Raw genomic sequence first — 27,700 nt, 5'->3', positions numbered from 1 at the left:
TAAGAAGTAGGTGTTAAAAGCATTAACTGCACTTAGCTGCCCAGATTTTCTGAAGTTCTTGAAGTCCACATTTAAAATGAATGGAGAATAAATATTTTGATAACCTCTAGCATGTTTTATAATTTTGCAAAGCTCTTTCTATATATCACATATGCAGTAAGAGCTTTGTTCTTTTATTTTATTTTTCATCCCTGTTTTCCATTAAGGACTTGTGCAATTAAGAGGAGAAGGCTGTACACATTATCAAAGAGATTTAAAGTGAGTGCCCCATGATCTATGAATATTACCAAGGAACAGAAGTGTTTAAGGTTATGGTTCCAGGACTGAAAATAGATCTACCTCTTAATCTAGCTGTTTGGCCTCTGGAGTAACTAAAGGCTTTAACCCCGATGACTCAATGTGTCTGGCCTCAAGTGACTGTGGCGCTGAGCCTGTTCTGCAGGTCACCAGTGTGAGTCATTGCTTTCTGACGCTGTCACGTGGACTTAGATCTAATGCTTTTATTCAAGTAAGTCAGTGAAGAGCTGGGAGGGCATGAGCCACATGATCATATTTACCTACGACATAAGTGGAAAAACAGATAGGCATAGGCTTTCTGAGCATGTCCCAGCCACATCCTTTGGGCAGAAGTCAGTGCCTATAAGCATTTATTTGACTAGCCCGTTCATGGGCCTAAATGTGAGTTTTACATCAAAACGTTACTTCACATTCCTCTTGTTGATGATTTTGCACCTAAATGAGATTTTGCATGTACATGTTTTTCCACACTGATGCTCATGTTGCACCAGGGGTGATTTTGCACCTAAAAACATTTTTTCACCCACTCCTATTAGGGGCATATTCACAAGGAGCTATCACCGAATTAACTGCACTCTATCGCAGCCAAAGTCTTGATAAATGTACCTCCCCATTCACAAGCTGGTGTTAACAGCTCACAGGACCAGTTAACCCGCCATAGCAGCCGCAAAAAACATCGCCACAGAGGACCCCAGCAACTACCGCTAATGAGATGCAGTGTAGGCGTTCCCGTGCAAAAAGCCGCTACAACACGAAACCTCAACATTCTCAACGAGCAGACATATTGGTGATAAGAACACAAAACACACTATAAGGTGTGTTAGCAGCAAGAAATTAACACCTGCTCTGATCTGGTGTAAAGTCGGATGGCAGCCTGCACCACAAAAGGGAGCCCAGTCCAGGGAGTCATCGTAAGAGCAACAAATGCCATGGAGCCACTCATCATGCAGCCCGGACACCCAAGAGGGCCTCAACACCCACCGCCACCACCCCAGGACCCCCCCGAACCACCACAGAGGCAGCGCAGACAAAGACAGTGGCCCCCCAGGAAATGCACCTGTCTCACAGCCAGCCAAATCCAAGTCCCCCACACCTGGCCTGGACATCACCATCACCCTGGCACCCCAGTCTCCATATGTCCAACACAATGTGCAGGAGCTGCTGAAGACCAAGCAAGGATCATACGCCATAGCCGAGGCACGCACGTGCTGGGGATAATCCACAGCACACATGTCCTACCTGTGCCCCCTGGTGACACAGCACACAATAACCACTACAGGGAGCACACGTCACACATCAATGTGCAGGCAACATCAAAACACCGTGGGACCTTCACCAATGTCGCCTCCAAATACACAGCCAGTGTGCATGATCCCTTCATCCTCCGACAGTCCATCAGCAACCAGTTGTGAGAAGTTGGCCTGGCATATGATGTCCACTATTCTAGTGGGCACCTTGCACCAGTCCAAACAACCCTTATTGATGGTAGGTTTAAGGTCAACCTTATAGAAAGCTATATTAGTGGTAGCTGTGGAGAGCAGCCTTCAGGCTAAGACTTAGAGGCGAGTTAAGCAAGTTTTTAATTTTTTTATTTTTAAAGACCTTTATTGCATCATTACAACCGTACACAGCAATCCGCCTACAACCCAACAGGCCGGCTGCAGATATTAAGTCACATCAAGCGTTCTCGTATATATACACAGCCAGATTGCCGACATCCCGGAGGCTCGGCGGCAGAGCTCTGTAGGTGATGCTTCGTATCACTGCAGCATACACTTTCATAATGCAAGGTCCACGTGTCTCTTATCTATGAAAACTTTGGGAACAATGAATTGAAGTTCGGGGTGCGTGTGCCTTGTGTCGTCTCTCGCAGTTTGGTCATCTGTAAAGAAATACGCTAAATAGAAGTATTGGGGTGCTGTAAGCTCCATCCTACTATGGCAAAGACATATTGACATGGCCGTAAGGTCTGGTGAAAGTGGATAAGCACAGGGGCAGTATTGATCTCGAGTGTAGATGGCCTATATCAGTATCCACAGTGCACATTGGGACCCCCCAGTGGGCTTATAGACAGCATGAGATTCCTAGACAGTTCCTATATAATACAATCAAATCACCACAGATCATGCAATTTGCGACACCATCAGAACATCTTGTAATTATTATAACGCCATATCTTATCATAAGTGTCCCAACCTCATGCTTCCGAACAGTGGCATAGGCATGTCGCAGGTGATATCCAGCAGTACACTAATTCATAATCCCTCCGCCATCATATCCACCGCCGCATCCCCAACATCCCGTGACCCAACAGTGGAGGAATCGACAGTGGCCAGCAAATATTCCCTTAGTGGGCCCCAGATGTCCCTGGCTCTACTGTGTAATGGTTGTGTGTCCGCATATATTGTATTCTGTTCCTGACAGTATAACAGATCAGTGAGCCATTCCTTAAATTTTGGGGCTCGGCCCCTTCCCCATCTACATGCCACCCTATGTTTCGCTAGCAACAGTGCTATGTGACCATCTTGGATTGCTCTGAAGCGGTCGCTCCCCACGCTCCCTGACCATCCTGACTTTGTAGCGCTATACTCCTCCTTACTGCCTGGTATCGTAGCGCCTGCTGCTAATTATTAATTGAGCTTGCATTGCCTGTAACATTATCGTAGCGCCTAGTATCGTAGCCTGGTATCGTAGCGCTTGCTGCTAATTATTAATTGTGCTTATTGCTCATTGGTGTTAATTGTCATTGTTGCACTGCTCGCATCGCCTGCAAAATTATTTGTGCCTGATTGTGCCGCTACCACTGCCCAGATCATAGAAATATTCCGGTGGTGCCCCTGTTTCGCTTTTTGTTTGTGCTGCCATTTTGTTGTTGACTCCTGGCCCGTCTCTCCTCCCCGCTCCCGCCTCCCAGCTGCTCCTCCCTCCCACTGATAGATAAGGTTTGTCCCATCTGAACTAGCGCTGTGACCGTCTTGGATTGCTCTGAAGCGGTCGCTCCCCGCGCTCCCTGACCATCCTGACTTTGTAGCGCTATACTCCTCCTTACTGCCTGGTATCGTAGCGCCTGCTGCTAACTATTAGTTGAGCTCGCATTGCCTGTATTATTATCGTAGCGCCTAGTATCGTAGCCTGGTATCGTAGCGCTTGCTGCTAATTATTAATTGTGCTTATTGCTCATTGGTGTTAATTGTCATTGTTGCACTGCTCGCATCGCCTGCAAAATTATTTGTGCCTGATTGTGCCGCTACCACTGCCCAGATCATAGAATTATTCCGGTGGTGCCCCTGTTTCGCTTTTTGTTTGTGCTGCCATTTTGTTGTTGACTCCTGGCCCGTCTCTCCTCCCCACTCCCGCCTCCCAGCTGCTCCTCCCTTGCTCCGCCCCCCTCCACTCTCCACTTATGTCAGAACAGCTGACGCGCAGCGTTCACGCGCCCCATGCGTGCCGAAGGTGCGCCAAAGGTACGCCCCCGTCCACGCCTGGACCGCGCCCAGCACCAAACCCCCTGGTCCCCGCAAAATGCACTCCGCCCGCATAACGTACGACGCCGCAACCCTCTCAGCCCTTAACCCCGGCCGACCGCCAAACTGCTACCAAGCCGCCCCAGGACACACTCATGGACCCTTCACCTGCCACTGCTGCAAATTCGACTGCATCAAGACCCACACCAAATCCACATACTCCAAACAGAGCTCCGACACTAACCACCTGAAGTGCATCCTGCTCAACACCCGCTCGATCCACAGACACGCCATTGATCTTTGGAACCTACTCGAAACCACCTCGCCGGACGTCGCCTTTCTTACAGAAACCTGGATGAACGCCTCATCAACACCCGACATCGCCATAGCCATCCCTGACGGCTACAAGATTATCCGTAAGGACCGCATCAACCAAACAGGAGGAGGCATCGCCATTGTTCATAAGAACACCATCCGCATCACGACCAGTTCCGACGACAACCTCGCAGCCACCGAACACCTCCACCTCCAGATCCACACCGACCCCAAGACCACACTCAGAGGCACCCTCATCTACAGACCACCAGGACCCCCCACACAATTCAGCGAAGACATCACTGACTTCATCAGCCCACACGCACTCCCCTCTGAGGACTACATTCTACTGGGAGACCTCAACTTCCACCTGGAAAAGAAAAACGACAGCAACACCACCACCCTTCTAGACAACCTCGCCAATCTCGGACTCAAACAACTTGTTGACACCCCCACCCACTATGGCGGGCACACGCTCGACCCAATCTTCACCTCCAGCAAGCACATCTCCTTCAATCACATCACAGCTCTCCATTGGACGGACCACAGCTGCGTTCACTTCAACTACAAAAAGACTACGACCCACAACCACCCACAACCAATTCCCCGCAGAAACTGGAACAGAATTACCACCGACCAGCTCTTCACATCGCTTCACCTAAACCATCCTACTATATCATCGGACCCAAACCTTGCAGCCACCATCCTCACACCATGGATCACCCACAGCGCTGACGAATTAGCACCCCTGAAAAAACATCAAATCAAACAAGGTAGCAATAAAGCCCCCTGGTTCAACGATGACCTTAAGAAATTCAAGAAGATCTGTTGCACCCTCGAGAAAGCCTGGCGAAAAAACCCAACCACTGACAACCTGGCCACCTTCAAAAACACCACCCGCAAACACCACCAACTGATCCGATCCACCAAGAAATCAGCATTCAAGGATCGACTAGACAACAACGCCCACAACAGCAAGGAACTATTTAACATCGTCAAAGAATTTACCAACCCCACCGCCGGCACCAACGACATCACCCCCTCCCAAGACCTCTGCAACTCCCTAGCCTCATTCTTCCACAACAAAATCGCCGACATACATAACAGCTTTGAAAACCAGTCCGGAGACCAGTCCACCCCACCCACCTCCGAACCAAAACCCCCCTCCAACAACCTTTGCGCCTGGAACCCAATCACCACTGAAGACACCATCCGCCTGATGAACTCCATCCACTCAGGATCGCCAACCGACCCATGTCCCCACCACATTTTCAACAAAGCAAACTCCATTATCGCACCCCATCTCCGAGATGTCATCAACTGCTCCCTCAACTCCGCTACCTTCCCGGAAAGCTGGCCAGCGCCCTCCTGAAGAAACCCACAGCAGACCCCACTGAACTTAAGAACTACCGCCTCATCTCGCTCCTCCCATTCCCTGCCAAAGTCATTGAGAAAGCCGTCAACAGTCAGCTCGCCGCCTTCCTCGAATCCAACAAATCCCTCGACCCTTCACAGTCCGGCTTCCGAGCCAAACACAGCACAGAGACCGCCCTCATCGCAGCAACAGATGACATTCGAACACTACTGGACAACGGAGAAACAGCTGCCCTCATCTTACTTGACCTTTCTGCAGCCTTCGACACAGTCTCCCATAGCACCCTTATACAACGCCTCAGCAACGCCGGAATACAAGGAAAAGCATTGGACTGGATCATCTTGTTCCTCGCCGGAAGCACACAGAGAGTCCGCCTCCCCCCTTTAATATCAGAGGCCACCAAAGTCATCTGCGGCGTACCACAAGGATCATCACTCAGTCCCACCCTCTTCAACGTATACATGAGCCCCCTCGCATCCATCGCGCGCCATCACAACCTCAACATCATCTCCTACGCAGACGACACCCAGCTGATCCTCTCCGTCACCAAAGACCCAAACACCGCCAAAACCAACCTACACGAAGGGATGAAAGAAGTAGCCGAGTGGATGAAGAACAGCCGTTTAAAACTGAACTCGGACAAAACGGAAGTCCTCATCTTAGGATCAACCCCCTCCGCCTGGGACGACTCATGGTGGCCACCGGCCTTGGGAAACGCACTTATACCCACGGACCACGGCCGCAACCTAGGATTCATCCCGGACTCCTCCCTCTCGATGACCAAACAAGTCAACGCCGTATCATCATCATGCTTCAACATCCTACGTATGCTTAAAAAAATCTTCCGTTGGATCCCCACCGAAACAAGAAAGACGGTCACCCACGCACTGGTCACAAGCCGACTGGACTACGGAAACACCCTTTACACCGGAACCACAGCCAAACTACAGAAAAAACTCCAACGCATCCAAAACGCCTCAGCCAGACTCATACTAGACATCCCCCGCCAAGCTCACATTTCCGGTCACCTGATAGACCTCCACTGGCTCCCCGTCAACAAGAGAATAACATTCCGTCTCCTCACTCACGCACACAAAGTCCTCTACGACCTAGGACCCGAATGCCTCAACACACGTCTGTCCTTTTACATCCCCCCCCGCCAACTACGATCGTCTAATCAAGCCCTCGCCGCAATTCCACGCATCCATAGATCCACCATGGGGGGAAGATCCTTCTCCTACTTAGCGGCCAAAACCTGGAATTCTCTCCCCACCCACCTCCGCCTTACACAGAACCACCTCTCCTTCAGAAAACAACTAAAAACTTGGATATTCGATAAGTAAAGTACCCCCCTCCCTCAAGCGCCTTGAGACCCTCTGGGTGAGTAGTGCGCTATACAAATGCTAAACTTGAACTTGAAGTATGTCTACAAATTTCCGGTGTACCTTGGGTAAGCTCAGCGTATACCCCAAAAGCATGATAAGGGGGTCTTTATCAAACTGAATGTTCACCATCTTCTGCAATGCTGTATGTACCTGGGTCCAGTAATCAAACACCCTTGGACAAGTCCATGCCAGGTGTAGAAAACCTGCACCCTCTCCTTTGCATCTCTCACATCGGTCATTGTCTATTAGGTGAAACCTCATCTTTCTTTCCGGGGTATAATACATTCTTTGCAGAAATTTATAATGAATGATTCGTAGTCTGCAACTGGCTGACACTCTCGATGTAAGTTCACAGCAATATGACCATTGGGCCACATCAAGGTCTCTGCCTTTTTGTCTACACTCCAATGTCGAAGAGCCTTACACTCCCTCTGTTCACATTGCCCTCGGATGCTGCGGTACAGGTAAGATACTAAATGTTTACCATCCGTCGATGTGAGTAATAACTGCAGGGAGAGAACCGTGTCTGATTCCTCAGGAAATCGTGGTAGAACAGTCGGTAGCCCCTGCCGCAGTCTAACATAATAAAAATTGTCTAATGGTGTAGGTTGGTGGCCATGAAATACTCGGTCGCGCGTTTTAAACTGCCCATGCTCAAATAGATCACCCCAAGTGCCGATTTTCAGTTTGGTACACATCGTTTGGAATCCCTTCTCCTGAAAAAGAGATAGATTCGGATGATATACCAGTGGCATCGCTGGAGCGTAAAGGAAAGTGACAGGTAAGTGGCGCACTATTCGTCTCCATGCATCAATCGTACAAGTCACCGTGGTAGTCGGTGTCTCTACCGCAGTCACAGGACCATGAATAATGCCCTTCAACGGGAGAGGACGGGCAATCCATTCCTCCACAGCCAACTGCATCATGAATGGAGTGGGTGCAAACCAATTATAGGCAAATTGGGCTTGAGCACTCAGGTAGTATATCATAAAATCAGGGACATCAAATCCGCCACTGAGGTAAGGTTGTGTTATGACCGACCACGCCAACCTAGGCTGCTTACCTGCCCAGAATAGTCTCAGCAATTCCGACCGCAGTGTTTTAAAAAAAAAAAGCCCCCGGATAATATGGAATGTTCTGAAACAAATATAAAAAACGAGGTAATATCACCATCTTGATAAGGGATGCCCTGCCAGCCATAGTGAGCGGTAGAGATATCCACCGCGTAACATCCTCCATCAACTTAGTGATGGCGGTACCATAATTGAGTTGTAGTGTCTCATCTTTCACAGCCGATATCTGCATCCCTAAATATCGGAGATCAGAGTCACACCACTCCAGTGGATAATCCAGTGCAAACCTGGCTACAGCAGGAGTCAGGGGAAAATTTTTTGACTTTCTCCAGTTAATCTGTATACCGGAAAGGCGACCGAAGACTACAAACTCCCTGAGCAATAAATTGACATTAGCTTGTGGGTCTACCACATAAAGCGTTAAATCGTCAGCATAGAGGGACACATCTATTTGACGTTGGAAACATTTGAAAGCACTTTGCTTGTGAAGTTGGCGAATACGACATGCCAGGGGTTCAATCGCAATCGCAAACAGCAGTGGGGATAAGGGACATCCCTGCCTAGTATCTCTGGTGAGGGAGACCGATTCGGAAAGCTCCCCATTGATGAGCACTGTTGCTATCGGGTCTGTATAAAGCAGATTGATCCATGTTATAAGTATTGGAGGGAACCCCATCCTGTTGAGAATGGCAAACATGTAACTCCACTCAACGGAATCAAATGCTTTAGTCGCATCGAGGAATATCGCACCTACAGGGAGGTCCGGTGCTATTGTCTGGATCAGAGAGAAAAGAGTGCGCAAATTACTGGATGTGGATCTACCCGGTACAAAACCAGCCTGATCTGGCAGTACTATCTTGGTCATAAGCAGGGAAAGCCGAGTTGCCAGCACTTTCGCCAGTATCTTGGCGTCACAATTTATTAAAGAAAGCGGTCTGTAAGAGTCACAGTCAGCAGGGTCTTTATGCGGTTTTAAGAGAGATGTGATTACCACTTTCCTCATGGACCTCGGCAGCTTTCCTAATTCCAAAGAGTCTTCAAAGACCTCCTTCAGGACCGGAGCCATTATGTCAATATAACATTTATAAAACTCCGCCAGGAGACCATCCGAGCCAGGCGCCTTGCCATTACGGAGGAACATAATTGCATCCCGTATTTCTTCTAGCTCAAGTGGTGCCCCGAGGAACTGCCTATGTGTGTCACTTAACCAACACAGAGCTATATCGTCTAGGAGGTTCTCAAAGGGTAAGTCCCCATCTTGGTGTGATGTGTATAATCTCTTATAAATAGCTGTAAATAGGCCCAGAATGTCCTTCGAGTCACGGCACACATTCCCCTCCAGTGTGCGTACCTCTAGTACCTGCGCACTACCTTGTGGCTTCCTGGTGATTTCTGCCAATGCACGGCCTGGTCTTTCACCCTCGCAGTATCGTCGTGCCTGCCAATACTTGCCTCTAAATTTCGCTTCCCTATCTGCTTCCTCTTCATATTGTGTGAGCGTATCTCTGAATAATTTATGTAGGGGGCCCATTGGTTCTCGAGTCATCTGTAATTCCAACAGTCTTAAGTCTTTTTCCAGTTTATCAAGCGTCCCTCTAATATCTCTAAGTACTCCAAAGCTCTTAGCAGTGTAATACCCTCTCACCGTCACCTTAAACGCCTCCCAGATGATTTCAACACTTTCCACCGACCCCTTGTTACGAGGAAAGAACTCCGAAATTTCCTATCCTAGCTCCTTTTTAAACAGCTCATCAAGAAGAGCTGTGGGTTGCATACGCCATGCTGGCGGTGCCTTGTCATATCCCGGTACCGATATCTGCACTAGCACTGGGCAATGATCCATGTTATAAGTATTGGAGGGAACCCCATCCTGTTGAGAATGGCAAACAGGTAACTCCACTCAACGGAATCAAATGCTTTAGTCGCATCGAGGAATATCGCACCTACATGGAGGTCCGGTGCTATTGTCTGGATCAGAGAGAAAAGAGTGCGCAAATTACTGGATGTGGATCTACCCGGTACAAAACCAGCCTGATCTGGCAGTACTATCTTGGTCATAAGCAGGGAAAGCCGAGTTGCCAGCACTTTCGCCAGTATCTTGGCGTCACAATTTATTAAAGAAAGCGGTCTGTAAGAGTCACAGTCAGCAGGGTCTTTATGCGGTTTTAAGAGAGATGTGATTACCACTTTCCTCATGGACCTCGGCAGCTTTCCTAATTCCAAAGAGTCTTCAAAGACCTCCTTCAGGACCGGAGCCATTATGTCAATATAACATTTATAAAACTCCGCCAGGAGACCATCCGAGCCAGGCGCCTTGCCATTACGGAGGAACATAATTGCATCCCGTATTTCTTCTAGCTCAAGTGGTGCCCCGAGGAACTGCCTATGTGTGTCACTTAACCAACACAGAGCTATATCGTCTAGGAGGTTCTCAAAGGGTAAGTCCCCATCTTGGTGTGATGTGTATAATCTCTTATAAATAGCTGTAAATAGGCCCAGAATGTCCTTCGAGTCACGGCACACATTCCCCTCCAGCGTGCGTACCTCTAGTACCTGCGCACTACCTTGTGGCTTCCTGGTGATTTCTGCCAATGCACGGCCTGGTCTTTCACCCTCGCAGTATCGTCGTGCCTGCCAATACTTGTCTCTAAATTTCACTTCTCTATCTGCTTCCTCTTCATATTGTGTGAGCGTATCTCTGAATAATTTATGTAGGGGGCCCATTGGTTCTCGAGTCATCTGTAATTCCAACAGTCTTAAGTCTTTTTCCAGTTTATCAAGCGTCCCTCTAATATCTCTAAGTACTCCAAAGCTCTTAGCAGTGTAATACCCTCTCACCGTCACCTTAAACGCCTCCCAGATGATTTCAACACTTTCCACCGACCCCTTGTTACGAGGAAAGAACTCCGAAATTTCCTCTCCTAGCTCCTTTTTAAACAGCTCATCAAGAAGAGCTGTGGGTTGCATACGCCATGCTGGCGGTGCCTTGTCATATCCCGGTACCGATATCTGCACTAGCACTGGGCAATGGTCTGAGTAAGATCTTGGTAAATGAGCCACTCTGCCCAGGTCAAGCATCAGCCCCCTAGACAGAAAGCAGTAGTCCAATCTCGCCCATGTGTTAGCATGTGCGGTAAAGTGTGTGTCCTCCTTGATCCCAGCATGCATAAATCGCCAACTATCAATAAGTCCCCCTCCTTCAATAATCCCAACTAATGCATCTCTGGCCCGTCTATTATATTGGGGGCTCCCATCTGATCTATCCAACCCCGGGGTCAACGTAACATTAAAGTCTCCACCCCACAGTATATGCTTAGAGCCAGTGTTCAGTATGGTACCCCATAATTGTGTGAAAAACTCAGGTAAATCCACATTAGGCCCATAACAATTTACTATTGTGATCGTGTCAGTACCAAGTCTACCCCACAGCACACTGCACCTCCCTTCCTTATCCGTGTGTTCACCAAATTTTACAAATGGTACATTCTTCTTGATCAATATCGCCGTGCCCCTGGCATACACTGAGTATGAGGAGAAGCTCCTAAACGCGGCCCATTTACTTGCAAATGAATAAGATGTGTGTGGGCTCAAATGAGTTTCTTGCAACAGCGCAATATGGATATGATGTTGCTCCAGGTATGCAACCACCCTCCTGCCCTTGCGGGCATCATTTAGTCCCCGCACATTCCAGGATAGGACCGATAGTCTAGTTAAGCGTCCCTCACCCACCTTGTCCCGTGTACCCACACTCCCTGAGCGACCAGCCATAACATAGCAGATCTCATAGCACATGATCAAGAAATCTGAACACAAAGAGCCATAGCACACATAGCATCACATATTCAGCAATTTGTATATCTGTACTCCAATGAAATTCCTGCACCATACTGGTCTGCAACCACAATTCCCTTAACTGTCCCAACCCTTCCTCCCCCCACAAGTAACTCACAGTTTCCTCCCCTCCCCACAACATATTCAACCCACCCCCCTCCCACTGAAGTAAACCCCAATCTGCCAGCCATGTGCCCTCCCCAACCCACCCATAATTGCCCTGAGAACTAGGGCCATTGTATGCCCATAACTTCGAAAAAATTCTTGGGTATTTCCCGTAGGGGGTCATAACTAGGTGGCCACACGTCTCCCCCTCATGTCCGTCATAACCACGATGTGACTCGTAGTCTGACCGACTCTACCGAGGGGTTGCCCGGCGGTATAACCTTCGGCAACTCTGGTGCTACACCAGCAAGCAACGTCATCTCCAGATAAACAATAACAAAATATAAAGGAACCACAGATTATCTAGACCCCATTGTAAGCCACGTCTTCTAGGACCCAGGTCGGTGGGGGACATGTGAAAACCATTTTATAGCACCACTCCGTATTCGGACATTAATCACTACCACACATGTGCTACCCCCCTTACAGTCTTCGAGGGCCTCTATTATGACCAGTCTGTATTGTTCACACACTCACTATTCGGCGTTCTCCACCTCGTCGTGCATCGGGTCCGGTTCATCCTCCGCTCTATCAGCATGCCTGGGAGCCCGCTTGTATTGTTTGATGAAATCCTCAACTTGCTGAGGGTTGGTAAAGAATTTTTGTCGTCCCTGGTACGTGATCCTTAGCTTAGCCGGGTAGAGTAATGCATAGTCCAGTTGCATGTCGCGTAACTTGACCTTCACAGATAGAAATTTTCTTCGTTCCTCCTGCACCACCGGCGTGAAATCTGGATATATGGTGAATGAATTGCCATCATACGAGAGTGTCTTAGTATTGCGGGCCGCTCGTAATGCTGCATCCCTATCCCTATAGTTCAACAGCCGAGCAACAATCGGTCTAGGGGGGGCACCCGGTTTGGGCTTGGGGGCCAATGTGCGGTGCGCTCTTTCTACTATGAAGTGCGGAGAGAAAACCTCCGTACCAATTGCTGCCACCAACATCTTCTCTACATATTCCTCCATCCTGCCCACATTTGTCGTCTCCCGAATACCCACTATGCGTATGGTATTGCGTCTACTTCTCGCTTCCAAATCCTCATTCTTGGACGCAATAACACATAGCAGGTTGTCCATCCTGGATAGTTGTGACGTATGTCGCGTTGTTTTGTCCTCTGTATCCGAGATCCGCTGCTCCGCTTCCTTTAGACGCCCCTCATGTATGTCCAATTTGTGGACGACCGCATCCATGCGTGAAGACATCCTATCCACTTTGTCGGCTATCGTTGCGAACCCCTGTCGCATTTCGCGGAGAACTTCTTGTGGGTTTTCACTGTCCCCACTAGTGCCTGCCTGCTGCTGTTGGTCTGGCCCGGTACGATTAGTTTTTTTGGCAGTCTCAAATGTGATCTTCGGCTGTCTTGCGTCCGGTCTCCCCATGCTTGCCATTACGCGACTCCGGCTGATATTACTGCGAAGCAGCTGTGCCCCAGAGCACCAGTAATGGTCACTGTGACCCACAAAAAATCAGGAGCGACAAAGAAACAGAAGGCAAGTCCGTCCCACCCAACGTCCAGCCCTCCGATCCAGGAGTATATACTGCGGTTGCAGGCAGCCCTGTCTTGCACAGTGTTTCCAGGTCTCGACCAATGCAGTAGGCAGCCTGAGAGAGGAGGGAATTCCTCCGCTATTTGCTGTATCCACTCCTTTACTCCTCGCACTAGGGGGATTCGTCACTCTCTGCCCCTCACTCTACGTGGTCCCGCTGCACTGGTCAATGGGGTTGGAGGCCTAGACCACAGTACACTGCCAGGTATCTAACCGCCTCCACCCGTCTTCGTCCTCCTCGCACAGCCCCCTTCTGCTAGCTATGGAGCGCTAAGCGGGGGGGTCACTCACCAGCCAGGTCACACCGAAGTCTCCCCTTGAAGGTATCAGACGTTCAGCCAGACTATCTCCCGGCTCTCCACCACTGCACCGGTAGCCCTATATGGCTGCGTATGTATTTTGAGGGCAGGGAGCCCCTCACCGCCACTGGCAGTCAATGTCAGAGTCCCGCCGGACTGTAAATATATTTAGCAAGCCTCCATGCAGGACAGTGCAGCCCCACCGAAATTAAGTACCGCTCCGATCGTCCCCGCAGCTCCAGAGCTTATGCCCATCTCACAAGGGGAGGAGTGGTACCTGATGCTGAATCCCTCGCCGGTACTGCCCAGTTGACCAGTAAGAGGCCGCAGGCTCGCTCCTCGCACTGAGCAGCTCCTACGTTGTTTTCGCGCCCAATGCGGCCTAGAGCCCCCGGGGAAGCCACGGTCTCACCTGATGCGCGAAGCCGGATATCAGCGGCACCACCTCCAGAGGTCAGTCCCGCTGGGGATGTCGTCGCTCTCCCTGGTCCAAGGCAGTGTCCGATTCAGCCCAAATTCGGAGATCCTACATCGGAGGTCCTGCTCCACAAACGAGGCCAAGCACAGCCCAGGAAATTGCTGTTAACAGGATATATTTTTGGATATTAGCCGCCGGTCGGTGGGAGCCTCACGGGAAGGCAGCCGTTCACCAGTGCGCCACCTAGCGCCCCCCAGTTAAGAAAGTTGTTTTACCAGTATATAATTTCTTGAATGATCAAAGGAAAGTACACAACCCAAGGTATATATCAAATATATATGTACACAACCCCTCTGGTCTCTTTATGAAGTCCGAGGTAAAAGTACAATACAAGGAACTTAATTAGCATACGATAAGTTGCACAGTATACGTTATGCCCTAGGGGCCTCACAAACCATATACTGAAATAGTGGTATAAGAACCACGTGAGGGTTAGAAAGCAGGCCTAGGGCCTGTAGAACCGCTGGGGCAACCAGGGACCACCCAAGGTAGGTAAGCAGGAGACCCACGGAGGACGCGTGCAGTGTCTAAACACTGCCACGAATCACCATTGACTTTCTATGGGGAACGAACAAGTTACAATTGTAAAGAATAAGGACACCAAGAGGTGAACTACGATGGAACTTTTTTAGACTAGGACATTTTCGAGAGTCAAGACCCACGGGATCACAGGAGTACTAGTGTTACCTCACCCAGGGAAGCCAGGTGCATAGGTGTCTTTTGGTGTCGGGTTTCGTCGTCGATTCCAATGGAGAGATGCGAAGCAATGCTGCAGGCGACCAGAGGAAACGTGTTCGGGTGGATCCAAGGGTGGATCGGAGATGTGAAGAACCTGAAAGCAGAGGGGACAGAGTCTGGGTCACTAGCCAGTGACCAGGATGGCGACAGGAAGATGCCAGCCGATGTCGGTGTTTTCAGGTAAAAGCAACCCACCCTGCCCCAATACACTAAAGCCTGTCTGGGGAGGTGCTGGCACCTCCCTGGACAGGAAACCTATTGTCCAAGCCTCCCCTGCTGGAGTTTGCTCCAGCAGCAGGAGGTCAGACTTGTGTCTATGGCAGCATCCATTTTGTGATGCTGGGGCTCTGTTTAACTTTAACCAGGTAAACCAGTGTGTACATGCCTTCTCCCTCTAGAAGGGTGGAATGCTACCCCCGCCATCAGAACTGGTGTGGGGGGTAGTATTCCAAAGTGTTTGACACCAAACACGACATGTTTTGATAAAGCCAAACCAAAGTTAGCTTACCCGCTAGGTTTATAATGCACTTAAGAGTATATGGCATGGCTATATCATAGAACAGCTATAAGGAGATATTTCCGAAAGCTGCAGAGGGGCTCAGCTCATGCTAGGGCACCCTCTCACACAAAACCAAGCACTCTGCCTTCAGGATTGTGAAGGCCTGCCATAGGAGTGACTTATAGGTTACTATGTGTTTATATGTATAGGTAGATATAGGTATACTATATCTAGGTAAGGGGTGCTTACACCACCTTACCCAGGCTGCAAGTGCAGGCCGGTGGTGCCATTTTGGAAAGCTTCCCAGGGGTGGCATAATACATGCTTCAGCCCCTGGTAGGCCTCTGGTGTACCTATGCCCTGGGTACCTAAGGTACCTTATACAGGGACTCACAAGTGTAACCCAGTAACCAATCTGGTATGTACCTAAAGTACATGGTATCATTTTAGAGAGAGAACAGCTAGGCTGTGGTCCTGATTAGCAGGGCCACAGCCAGACTAAATAAAAAAAAACAGTGAAACACAGCAAAAAGTGGGGGTAACCATAGGAAGCAGACCCTACTCTCCTACACCAGCATTCCCAGGATGACACCAAGGGAAATGCACAGCCCCTTGGCAAGTTTCAAATTAACACCCCACTCACTTCAACTCCACAACCATGCAATCCACAACTCTGGCAATACACACGTCACAAAATCACCACCAACATGCACAGCAACATGGCCACCCACCAGACACGACAGAACAACTTACAATGGTAACCTGGGCAAGCTGTGAACATATGCCATCAATGGCATGGCACCTCAGCTACACAATAGCTGAATGTGGGGAGAGGTGGCAACCAGGCATGTGTGAAGGATGCAGTAGAACCATAATTGGGAAAGTACACAATGGCAAGAGGGGCAGCGATGTGCTGGACAGATGGCAGTATGCAGAACACACCCGTATCCACGGCAACATACACCTCTGGTGTATGGAGTGTAGTGGATAGTGGACGCGACCATGTCACCCCAGCCAGTGGGGGTCCTCGCGCAAATGTTTCCTGCTACGACCCCCTGTAAGCATGAGCAGAGTGGGATGGCTCGGCGTACGCCAGGCCAGCATAGGGGTGTGAATAAAAAGCACGTAGCCCTGGTCGTGGTCCTCTTCCGGAAAGTCCATCATCTCTGCCAGGGTAGCGCCTCCCACCCCACGACATGCCGACGCCGTCCTCGTGAGCGGAGTTGCCTGCGATCCTGTGTGCCTGCCGTACCCCGGCACGCTGGACCACGAACCCGTCAGGCCGTCCCTGCGCAGCCAGGCCACACTGATCACCTGCCGACACCGGCGTGTGTCAAGGAGGGCCATCTTGCGACACGTGGTGCCACTAACCCTGTTCAACGCCATCCGGTGACACTTGGTGCCACAGACCCTGCTCAATTCCAGCCGGCGACACGTGGTGCCACAAACCCTGTTCAACGCCAGCCGGTGACACGTGGTGCCACAAAACATGTTCAATGCCAATTCCTGCTGTGTGGTCTGTTGCAGGCTCGGTGTTATTCTCTGAGTAGCTGGGCTGGCCGGGTAATTTGTGCACAGATTGACATGTTATTTTTCCAGTCTCAAACGGACCGATTAGCAGAATCAGGCCGTTTGAGACCAAAAAAATGCTTTTTTAAATATACAAAAATTTTTTTTTAAAGGAGATTCGGAAATTTGTTACCGAATTGCAGGTTACTTTTGTCATTAGGTATTTGGAAGGGAAATGTTTAGGGAATACCATCCAAATATCGAATTGGCATGGTATGTATTACTATTTTGCAACTGAATTCCGATTGCAAAACAGTAATACTTTACCATCAGTTTAAAATTGGTGGTAACCCTTTGAGAATGTCCATAAAAATATTTTTTAAGAGTATACAGTGGTCCAACGGAATGCAACCTATTCTTAAAAAATTTAACTTTAAGGTTTCATTTTTTTCTTTTTAAAAATATCCCGTTTTCTTTTAACACAGCCGTGGCCCATCCTAATGGGCGAATGAGCCAAGACCCTCAACTTTTTCCCAAAAAGAAGAGTGTCTGTCAGGCTGAGCATTGGTCAGAAAAAACTGGTTATGTTCATCCTTCATACTGCTGTCTATTTTCCAGTAGGATACAACATCCTTTCTCCATAGACCAGATGGAACAAAATGTGTGGTGAATCCCCTTTATTGACAAGAACGCCCAAAAATGTAACTTGATTACCTCAATATTTACCTCTTAAATTGGAACATAGCAAACTGGACACCTTGCTAATCTTTAACAGAGTTTGACAGTAAAATTGTACAATCTCTTTGGTGATGAGTGCATATGGATAGTGGGACCCTCTGATATTTCAGTCAAGATTGGGCTGTTACTGAAGTGTCTTAAATTTCTGAGGAACGAGGTGAACTGAGAAATCTGGGACCGGGAGGCTCTGAAATTTGAGAGTGCTCAAATATTCCCAACTCAGACAGGGAGGAGCACCAAATGACGATGAATAATTAAATTCACTGCTGCCAACTAACGATAGAAAGACTGACCCATTGGTGATTATAAATGGGAGCAACAATGATGATATGATAAGAGATGACATTATATAATACTATTGGAAAGAATTCACTCAGACTGCCTATTAATTTTAGGTGGGGATACACTGGTATTTCCATAGGAAAATCAAAAAACAGAATCATAAATCTACACTCATGGCGGGGGCCCCAACAGTCATGGGGGAGGCTCTTCTCTTTGGGCAGAATCTACCCAATGAGAATTTTCATTGCAGAGAGTCCGCTATGACTACCGGGCCTCCGCCACAAGTGTGGATGCCCTTTGTGAATCAGACCCAAAGATGTATGTCATATTAAGCAAATCACTAATATGGCATGTTTTGCTGAGAAAAAAAACAAAACAATGTAGGAGAGATAACTCAAATCCTCTTTGTGACCCTCAGGATACCTTGACTCTGAATTTAGTTTTGACTCAAGGCAAAGAGGAGATATTATAAGATATGACAGGTTGTGGATAGAGGAGTTGCATCAGCTCTACCGATAGATGTGAAGTTCAGCTTGCTCAATTATCATATTTTTGTTGTCTGAGGTCTGTTCCAGGTAGTGGGAGCATGACCAGAAGTGGGAGTGATTGCTGTAGTCCTGCATTGTTTGATAAATGTGTCATAGGGAGTCTATATTGAGGGCCCTGATACATGATTATTAAGTCAGAAGACATGACAAAGGAGCAAAAAAAATCATTACATTAAAAAAAAATATGAGATACCGGACTTTAACTGACACTTAATGCTAATTATATTCAAGAACGGCAAAATCAGCTTTTCTGAGAAAGTGCTACTAGAAGTTCTGATAATAATTTTTAGGTCTGTAGCAATTGTAATTGATATTGTGGCCAGGATTGCCTATCTTAAGCAACATTTTTAACCTGATAGACCTGATCCGACGAGGAATACTATCTTTTATGAACCTCCAAAGATCCCCATGAATTCTTCTCTGTTTGGTAGATAATAGTGGGCCTATTGTATGCGACAGATGGTCAGATTGTAACATCAAGGCTCGCGTTTCCTGGTAGCTACCACGTCTGTTGACAGTATTATACGAGCAACACCTTTACGTAAGATCCATAATATATACAAGGGAACCATCCTTTTCTATTGTATAATAAATATAACATGATTGAGCCTGCAAATTATTGATTATAATCAGCAATGTACCCATAAGCAAAGATTTTATATCAAGGTTCTTAGAGTTCACTTGATGGGGTAGGTCTTTGTTTGTAGGATTGCCTCTGAGGTACAAATGCAGTTTCATGTGGGACTGTTTACAATGCACATTACAGTGGTACTGAGAGCAACATAGGCAACACAGGATGATAATGGACAATTGAATTATGCATTTGTGGACTTAACACCATTTAAATTTGTAAAGCCTGTTCCCTTCTGGCAGATATTGATCACCCTGGGATGCTACTGATTGCTTCCTATCCTTGGTGACTTTTATGATGACATGGGCTATGATTAGAGGTGGAGATAAAAAAGAAAGTGAATATCTGAACTCAGTAACTCATGGTGTAAGGCTGGATGCGTGCTTGTCAACTTATTCAATTCCTACCCAATGAATTTAATTAAGAAAGGAAGGGTGGAGGGATGAAAACGTACTATATATATCTTATTCAGATGACATGGTCGTTATGGAAAGGGACTCTATCGACCTTCAGCAGGGCCTAAAATGTCCAGAAAGTTATGCGCACAAGAATAATGTGTGTGAACCTTGAGAAAATGAAAGTTTGATGCTTTGGGACTAGGAGTCTAAGAAATGTTGGTTTCTGGAGACAAAAAAACTTGGGTCTGTCAAACGTTCTAAATACCTATGCCTCCAGATTCATTTTGGTCTGAACTCAGAATCTTTATTCCAGGTGGAGAAGTAAGCATTGAGAGCTCCTGTCTAGTTAGGGGATAGCAAGCTTTATTCGTAAACTTGGCAGTTACTCGCTACAGGCATGTAAGAAGGTGTATTCAGTAATGGTACTCGCAATCCCAATGCATGGCACACATATGTGTTTACGTGGTAATTGTGCTTTATGCACAATTTTTTGTTTGGTGTGGAAGGAGGCCAGTCCAGTTTGAAGTGGTTATAACATGAAGTTACCACTCATAAAAGATGAGCAATTTAAGCCAACAATCTGATTATTGTTTTATCAATCTCACAAGCGTTACTGTATTTTTAAGGTTATGGACATAAGGGTCTCGTATGATAGGAAGACTGTGTCTTAGATCTTTGGTAGGTACATGCATTTATTAATGTTCCAGGTCAATGGACATAGGCTTTCTATTGGGTAAACAAACCCTCTTAATGTATGCTGACTGATGTCAAGCTCTGCACACACACTTCCTCCAATTGGAGCTATCAGAAGACATAAGGAGGATGTACATAATAGTTAGAATGTGATGTTGTGATTTCAAGATCTTACCAGTACATGGTGTGGCATGCCTAGGTTTTCTCTACTTTGCCAACTGCATGGATCTTAAGAAAGAGACTACAAAGTACATTTATATTGAGTGTAGCACTGATGAACTTTGCTCTCTTTGCAGGGTCACTCCCCAAACTGAATTACGACATTTGTTTTTGTTATCCTTAGGGCTCTGTGCACTTTACCACTGCTAACCAGTGCTTACGTGCTTGTGCTCATTCCCTACACCTCATTGGCATATTTAGTTTACTTACAAGTCTCCAGTAGAGTGGTATACCATATTCCCAGGGTTGGCAAATGAATTGCTACTTGTGGCCCTGAAACACTTATTGTGCAACCCACTTAAGCAACCCATTAAAACATGCACAGGGAACGGGCATTGAGCAGGATACATTGGAGTGGTCCTGAGTTAGTAGTCTTCTGAGCCACAAGAGGTGCAGGGTTGGTGCTGGCAGGAGGCCCTGTGTCACAGGAAAAGCAGCAGTGATGGCAGGTGTAATTGGTTGACCACAAAGAGGACGTGAAACAGCTGCTACTGTGGGGTCCATAGCCAGGAGCTCCTTGGTTGTGTAGCAACGAATTGAGAGAGCACCAGTTGATTAATGTAGGCAGCCAGAGGTGGAGATCGATGGCAGTGTGAGAGTGGCTCTCTTAGACCAGGGAGGTCAAGTAACTCTCATCTTTTTCCTTCAAGCAAATAAAGAGCATAGTCAAGGATGCCACTTTCTGAGTTCAATAAACATTTCCCTGTTTAAAAAACACACTTTCAAACTAATTGCTTCAAAATTAACATGTACTATAAAATACACAACTAGTAACGTGTGATACAGTCCTATGCTGTTGTCTTACCATTCTGATATTTGAAAAAAATTAGCCTTAAAACCTGTGGTTTATGATGTGACGCTCAATGCAATTATAGGACCACCTTGCACAGTTAGGACGTTATAATTTCTATGCTATTAAATATTGTTGGTTCATGATATTTTTGGAATGCATGGATTGGTGCATATTGTTTGGCTTTTCATCACTCTGACGCTTTGCTTAGCAATAGACCAATTGAAAAACTGAATTTTCTTTTGGTATAACTGTGTCTTATACGTGTACAATTCTGAACCCTTATTCCCATGAACGTCTGGGGAAGCAAGTATCGTCGGTTCGCATGGTGTTTGTAATACAGTATAAACAGCTCACATTTGTGCTTGCAGCTTCAGAGGAGATTACATAATTACTGTGCTGGGAGGAATTTTGAAGGGCAAGCTCTAAATATGTTTTGTCTGTATAAAGACTTGTATTTTGGAACATGGTGAGGGACTCATTTACAGAAATAGTGTTGGGAATATATGTTGAGCAGAGTACATTTTCATACAAAGCAGAAAATAAGATTCCATTATGTTAGACTGTGTATATAAAATGTTAGCCTTTTCCTTTGCATTCTCTTGTTATCATTTGTCGGTGCTTATGCTCTTATAGCTATCACTCTAACAGGTACTTGCCATTTTTCCTATGCTAGGGTAGTGAAGAAAGGTGATTTGAAGATATCATCTTACTCATATTACTGTGTTCTTTAACATCTCATAGCAAATGTGGGGGTTTCCTCAAAAACACCCTTCTGGGGCCCATGGCAGGTCTGTGCAATCGCCATTCTGACCCTTCATGTGTAACTGCCCAGAGGTGGATCTGTGAGATCCATGTCTGTTCTCTCTCCTCCACCAGGCTGGGGGCCAAGTTTGGTTTACAGGGAGGACCAAAAAACGTGCCTCACGTCACTGCCACAATCAATAGCTTTCATTAAAGTATCAGGAGAACACATACATAAAAGATCCTTGTGAATTATCCCTCTTCACTCCCCACAACAGAAAGTTAAAACTATTAGGGCCAGATGTAGGTCGCCCAATACCGGTCGGTAACAGCCGAAATTACAGAATTTCGGCCGTTACCGACCGGTATTCAGGCATCTGAGATGCAGGGGCCATATTTAAGGATTCAGTAGATTACCGAATTGGTAATTTAAGGAATCGGTAGATTACCGAATTCTTAAAATACCGATTCGGTAAATTACCGAATCCTTCATGTAGGGAGCACTCAAGTGAGGGCATTTGTCATTTAAGGATTCGTTATTTACCACCAACTACAAGTTGGTGGTAAATACTGAATACCTTTAAAAAAACAATTCTTTGCTTTTTTTAAAGTGCCATGTGGCAGACATACATGCCCTTAGGGCATGTATGTGTGCCACATGTGCACCCATGCACTATTCAGGGGTGCAACAGGGTGTCAATGTGACACACTGCCACCCTTGTAAATGGTCCCCCTATTACCGATTCAGTATTTACCGAATCGGTAATTCCAGGCCATTGGGAATGAATGGGAATTATCGATTCGGTAAATACCGAATCAGTAAAATTTTGTATTTTAGAATCGGCAAATGGGAATTACCTACATCTGGCCCTTAATGATGTAACATGTTTATTATATACGTTTATAAACTATGTATAATACATGGGATTATTTAATCCCTCTATAAACACCAGTCACTAATTTCTTTATAATTGGCCACTTGTGATGTACCAACTCGCTGATTATAAAGAAAAGACATCAGAAATCAACTATTTTTTGGCAAGATACGAAGGCCAATATTATGCATTACTACTTTTTTACCCTCACACACAGCGACAATAAAGAATTTTGATTTAGAATAGAACATCCGTAAAATTCTAGAAGTCTTTAGAACATGCATAATAACAGAGAACATGCAGCCATATGCATTCGTTTATTGCTGATCATAGACCGATAAGTACTATTCAAGCTACTTTTAAGGTGTATGATCGGATATGTTGTAAATGGGTTTTAAGAAATGGGTTTTTACTAAGTTTTATACGAAATATGTTGTATGAGTAGTAAGATTGAGCATGTGGTATGGTTACGAATAAATGAATATGTAACATGATTTTTTTGGTAAAAGAAACAGAGGGGTTTCAGTGAGTTTTTGGGCCGGGTATGATGAATTTTAGCCTTGGGTTGGCATTTTAGTTTGGGAGGTAAGCGATTGGTTTGAAGAAAACTTATTTGGAGGATCCTTGGTTTGTCAGGGGTTTTGAATTGGTTTCTGAGTGTGGTAAAATTACGTCTGAGGTGGATAATTGTTTGTGAGCTGAGGAGTTTTTGCGGGTGCGTATAAGTACGCTTGAAGGTGGGACCGTTTTTGGGCTGTTTTGACCTTTTTATAAGGTAAACAGTATTTCCCAGCTGTGGGCGATGTTGAAGTTTAAACTTCTCTCACCAGCTTAGCGTACATAATAGGTGGTGCGTGGGGGGCAGATTGTGAGCAGGCCGATTGGAATATGGTCACGGTGAAAGGCGTTCCAGCACGAGTCTGTCTCTTTGAGAAATTGGGATAAGAAGGAAATATAAGCCTGAAGACTTGGTGGCCTATTTTTGGGCATGCATTTCACTCATAAGGATTTACCAAGGTGCTCGGGTGTGTATTTAGTCAGTCAGTTGCAATTTTGAGAGCCACAGTGATGCACAGTGGACTTTTTTTCAGTCAGTTGCTTATTTGTCAGCTAGAGTGGGTCAGAAAGCTGAGGAGTTTGCTAGTTTTAGTTTAAATAGAAAAACTTCAGTTTAAAGTATGAAGCAGGATAAAGGGAACGCCTTAGAGGATAAACTGAGAGAGTATAGGGATAAACTGTTTGGATATTTGACTGAGAGAATTGACAGAAAAATAGCAGTGTAGAAAAGCGTTTGAAAGAAAAAGTGGAATTGAGTAATGTAAACGAGGAAATATTTTGGTCAACTGGGTAAGTTGATGTGGTCGGTAGTGGTTCTAAGGTGGATGGCGTTAAAAGGGTCCATCTGTCCATCATTGTTGTGTTTGCAGTTACCGCTCTAAGTGTACTGGGGATGCTCAGACGTGAGTCCCAGGCACTCCACACCACTGGAATCAAGCTAGCCGGGCTGATGAGAGGTGTTACCTCGAAACCGGGCCGGTCCTCGGATGCTTGTTTCCGTTCTGGGAAGGACATGGCTTTTGTAGTTCGGACTGGACTGTTCCCATGGGGCACAGGGTCAGCGCTGATTTGCATATCGCCATTGTCTAACCCAGGGTGGTGTGGAGTGGAAAAACAATGGATTTGGGCCCAGATCTTTGGACTGGGGTGAATGTGTGACATTGATCCACATTCTGTCCATCATTGTTGTGTTTGCAGTTACCGCTCTAAGTGTACTGGGGATGCTCAGACGTGAGCCCCAGGCACTCCACACCACTGGAATCAAGCTAGCCGGGCTGATGAGAGGTGTTACCTCGAAACCGGGCCGGTCCTCGGATGCTTGTTTCCGTTCTGGGAAGGACATGGCTTTTGTAGTTCGGACTGGACTGTTCCCATGGGGCACAGGGTCAGCGCTGATTTGCATATCGCCATTGTCTAACCCAGGGTGGTGTGGAGTGGAAAAACGATGGATTTGGGCCCAGATCTTTGGACTGGGGTGAATGTGTGACATTGATCCACATTCTGTCCATCATTGTTGTGTTTGCAGTTACCGCTCTAAGTGTACTGGGGATGCTCAGACGTGAGTCCCAGGCACTCCACACCACTGGAATCAAGCTAGCCGGGCTGATGAGAGGTGTTACCTCGAAACCGGGCCGGTCCTCGGATGCTTGTTTCCGTTCTGGGAAGGACATGGCTTTTGTAGTTCGGACTGGACTGTTCCCATGGTGCACAGGGTCAGCGCTGATTTGCATATCGCCATTGTCTAACCCAGGGTGGTGTGGAGTGGAAAAACGATGGATTTGGGCCCAGATCTTTGGACTGGGGTGAATGTGTGACATTGATCCACATTCTGTCCATCATTGTTGTGTTTGGCGTTAAAAGGGTGGCATAAAGAAAGTATGAGGAGGTGCACAAATATTTTAAAGGGTCTGGGCGTAAGGTTTTTGAGTCAGGAGGGGGATATAAAGGCCAACGGGTTTGCTTTGAAAGCAACAGGGAAAACCCATTATGTTGTGGAATGTGATGAGTCATCTTCAAGTGGAGATGTAAAGTGATCATGCTCGTCAGCGCTAGACGAGACTGTGAAAGAGAGTGCTAAAAGTAAGAAAAAGAAGATGGGAAACAAAAGTGGAACTAGGAGATTTTGCTGACCCGAGAGGAGAAGCATGATCCTCTACTAATACAGCACCCTTTATCCCCTCAGCAGTCGCCATCCGAGCATGTGGCTCAGTATGTATCATATTGGATATGCAGTTAGATTCCGAAAGGAGGTTTGAACTAGGCTATGTTCTGAGTGCCTGAGGCCTACCCTGCAGTCTAAGGTGGACAATACTTCAGATTTGAATCCAAAAATGTTGAGTTTTCTCAACAAACTGGCAGAGACACTAGGAAAGGGTTAGATAAGGACCTAAAGGGGTGCCACAATAGGCTTTTGGATATTTTGGAACCACTTATGAAAGTGTTTGATCTGTGACAGGAGGCACATACCAATATCACTGGTGTGGATATATTTAAACTTCTCTAGTGGGTCCAGAGGATGATTTGCTTACTGGGCAATAGTAATGTAGCTTTGTAGCTTTGTGTATGGAAAAGCACAAAAGCATTCTAATGAAGATAGATCCTAAATTAGCGGAGTTAGCGAGTAAAGAATTTTACTGTTGTTTGGTGAGGAATTCATTAAGGACATGTTCAGATAAGTTGGCTCATTTAATTAATTATAAAAAGTCCAAAAGGACATATGTAAGGTTTTTGGTAGGGCCAGGAAAATGCGGGATCCATTCCCTGGCCGAGGATAAGGGATCACTCATGGCTCTTTCACACAAGGGTTCAGACCGTATGGCTATGGGTATAGAGCTGAGCAAGGAAGTTTTTATCCTCAGAGGCAGAGGACAAGAATGTGTGGATCATAAAAGACTGAGAGAAGAGCAAGAGGTGGAGCAGGTGAGCTTAAGAAATGACCTTTCATGTACCCTTGTAGAACTGGGCCACAGACTAGCTCAGTTTGTTTCGAGATGGAGAGAGATTACACACGATTCTTGGGTGATATGGATGGTCCAGGGTTATCATATAGATTTTGTAGGGATACCAGTGCAGAAATGCTTCCCAAGGCTTCCACAGTTCTCAAAGGAGCAGGAGAGAGTGGTAACACAAGAGGTGGGCACACTTTACAGGAAAGGGGCCATCAAGAGAGCAGAACAGAGTACAACATGTTTTTAAGCAATATATTTTTAGTGAGAAGAAGGACAAAGGGATTAGGCCAGTAATAAATCGAAGAGATCTAAACGATTGGGTATTTTACACTCACTTCAAAATGGAAGGGATACACATGCTGAGAGACTTGTTAAGGAAAGGAGATTGGTTAACAAGGCTGTATTTGAAGGATGCGTGTCTAACAATCCCAGGTGGGTGTAGAGTACAGAGATTACCCACAGTTCAGGTGGCAATGGAAGAGGGGGAGATTCAGGAGTCTGCCATTTGGACTGATGTGCGCTCCGCAGTGTTTTACAAAGGTCATTAAACCTGTGATGGCTTGGTTGAGATCTAGAGGGTTTGGTTGATAGTATATTTGGAAGATGTGCTAACTATGGCAGAGAAAAGGGTGTTAGCAGTGGATGAGCCAGAGTTAGCTGTGAGGATGTTAGAGGATCTGGGATTTGTGGTGAACAAGGAGAAGTCTTGTTTGGTACCAGCGCAGGAGATTACATTTTTAGGATTCCAGATACAGATCTTGGAGTGTGTGTTGAAGTTACCTATGAAAAAAGTGAAGAAGATATGCAAGGAGCTGAGGAGAGTGAGGCAGCCAGTTCAAATATATTTGTGTCAGGTAGCAAGGTTGTTGGACTCTTGTCTGCATCCATTTAGGCCATTTTTCATGCATCCCTGCATTATCGGGCTCTCAGAGATTGAAAGGTTATCATTTGGGTTTGGGAGCACAGTATTCACAGAAGATAGAGATGAGTCAGGTAGCACAGCAGGAGGTGGATTGGTGGTTAAGGAACATGGAGGCGTGGAACCGAAGGGACATTTTTGGGGAGGTCCTGAAGGTGGTGGTAGAATCGGATGCAAGTCTGTTTGGTTGGAAAGCAAGGTGTGGAACAGTGATAATGGGAGCCCGTTGGTCAGAGAAAGAGAAGAAGATACATATCAATTGTTCATAGTGTGGAGTTTTGTGAAGAATCAGGTAAATTATTGTGTGTTGCTGAAAAAGGACAACTTTTCAGAGGTCCACTATATCAACAAGTTGGGAGGCCCACGATCGATGGGGTTTGCG

The sequence above is a fragment of the Lissotriton helveticus genome, chromosome 2_1 (assembly GCF_964261635.1).
Source record: "Lissotriton helveticus chromosome 2_1, aLisHel1.1, whole genome shotgun sequence".
NCBI lineage: Eukaryota > Metazoa > Chordata > Amphibia > Caudata > Salamandridae > Lissotriton > Lissotriton helveticus.
Note: the sequence above shows the minus strand (reverse complement) of the source record.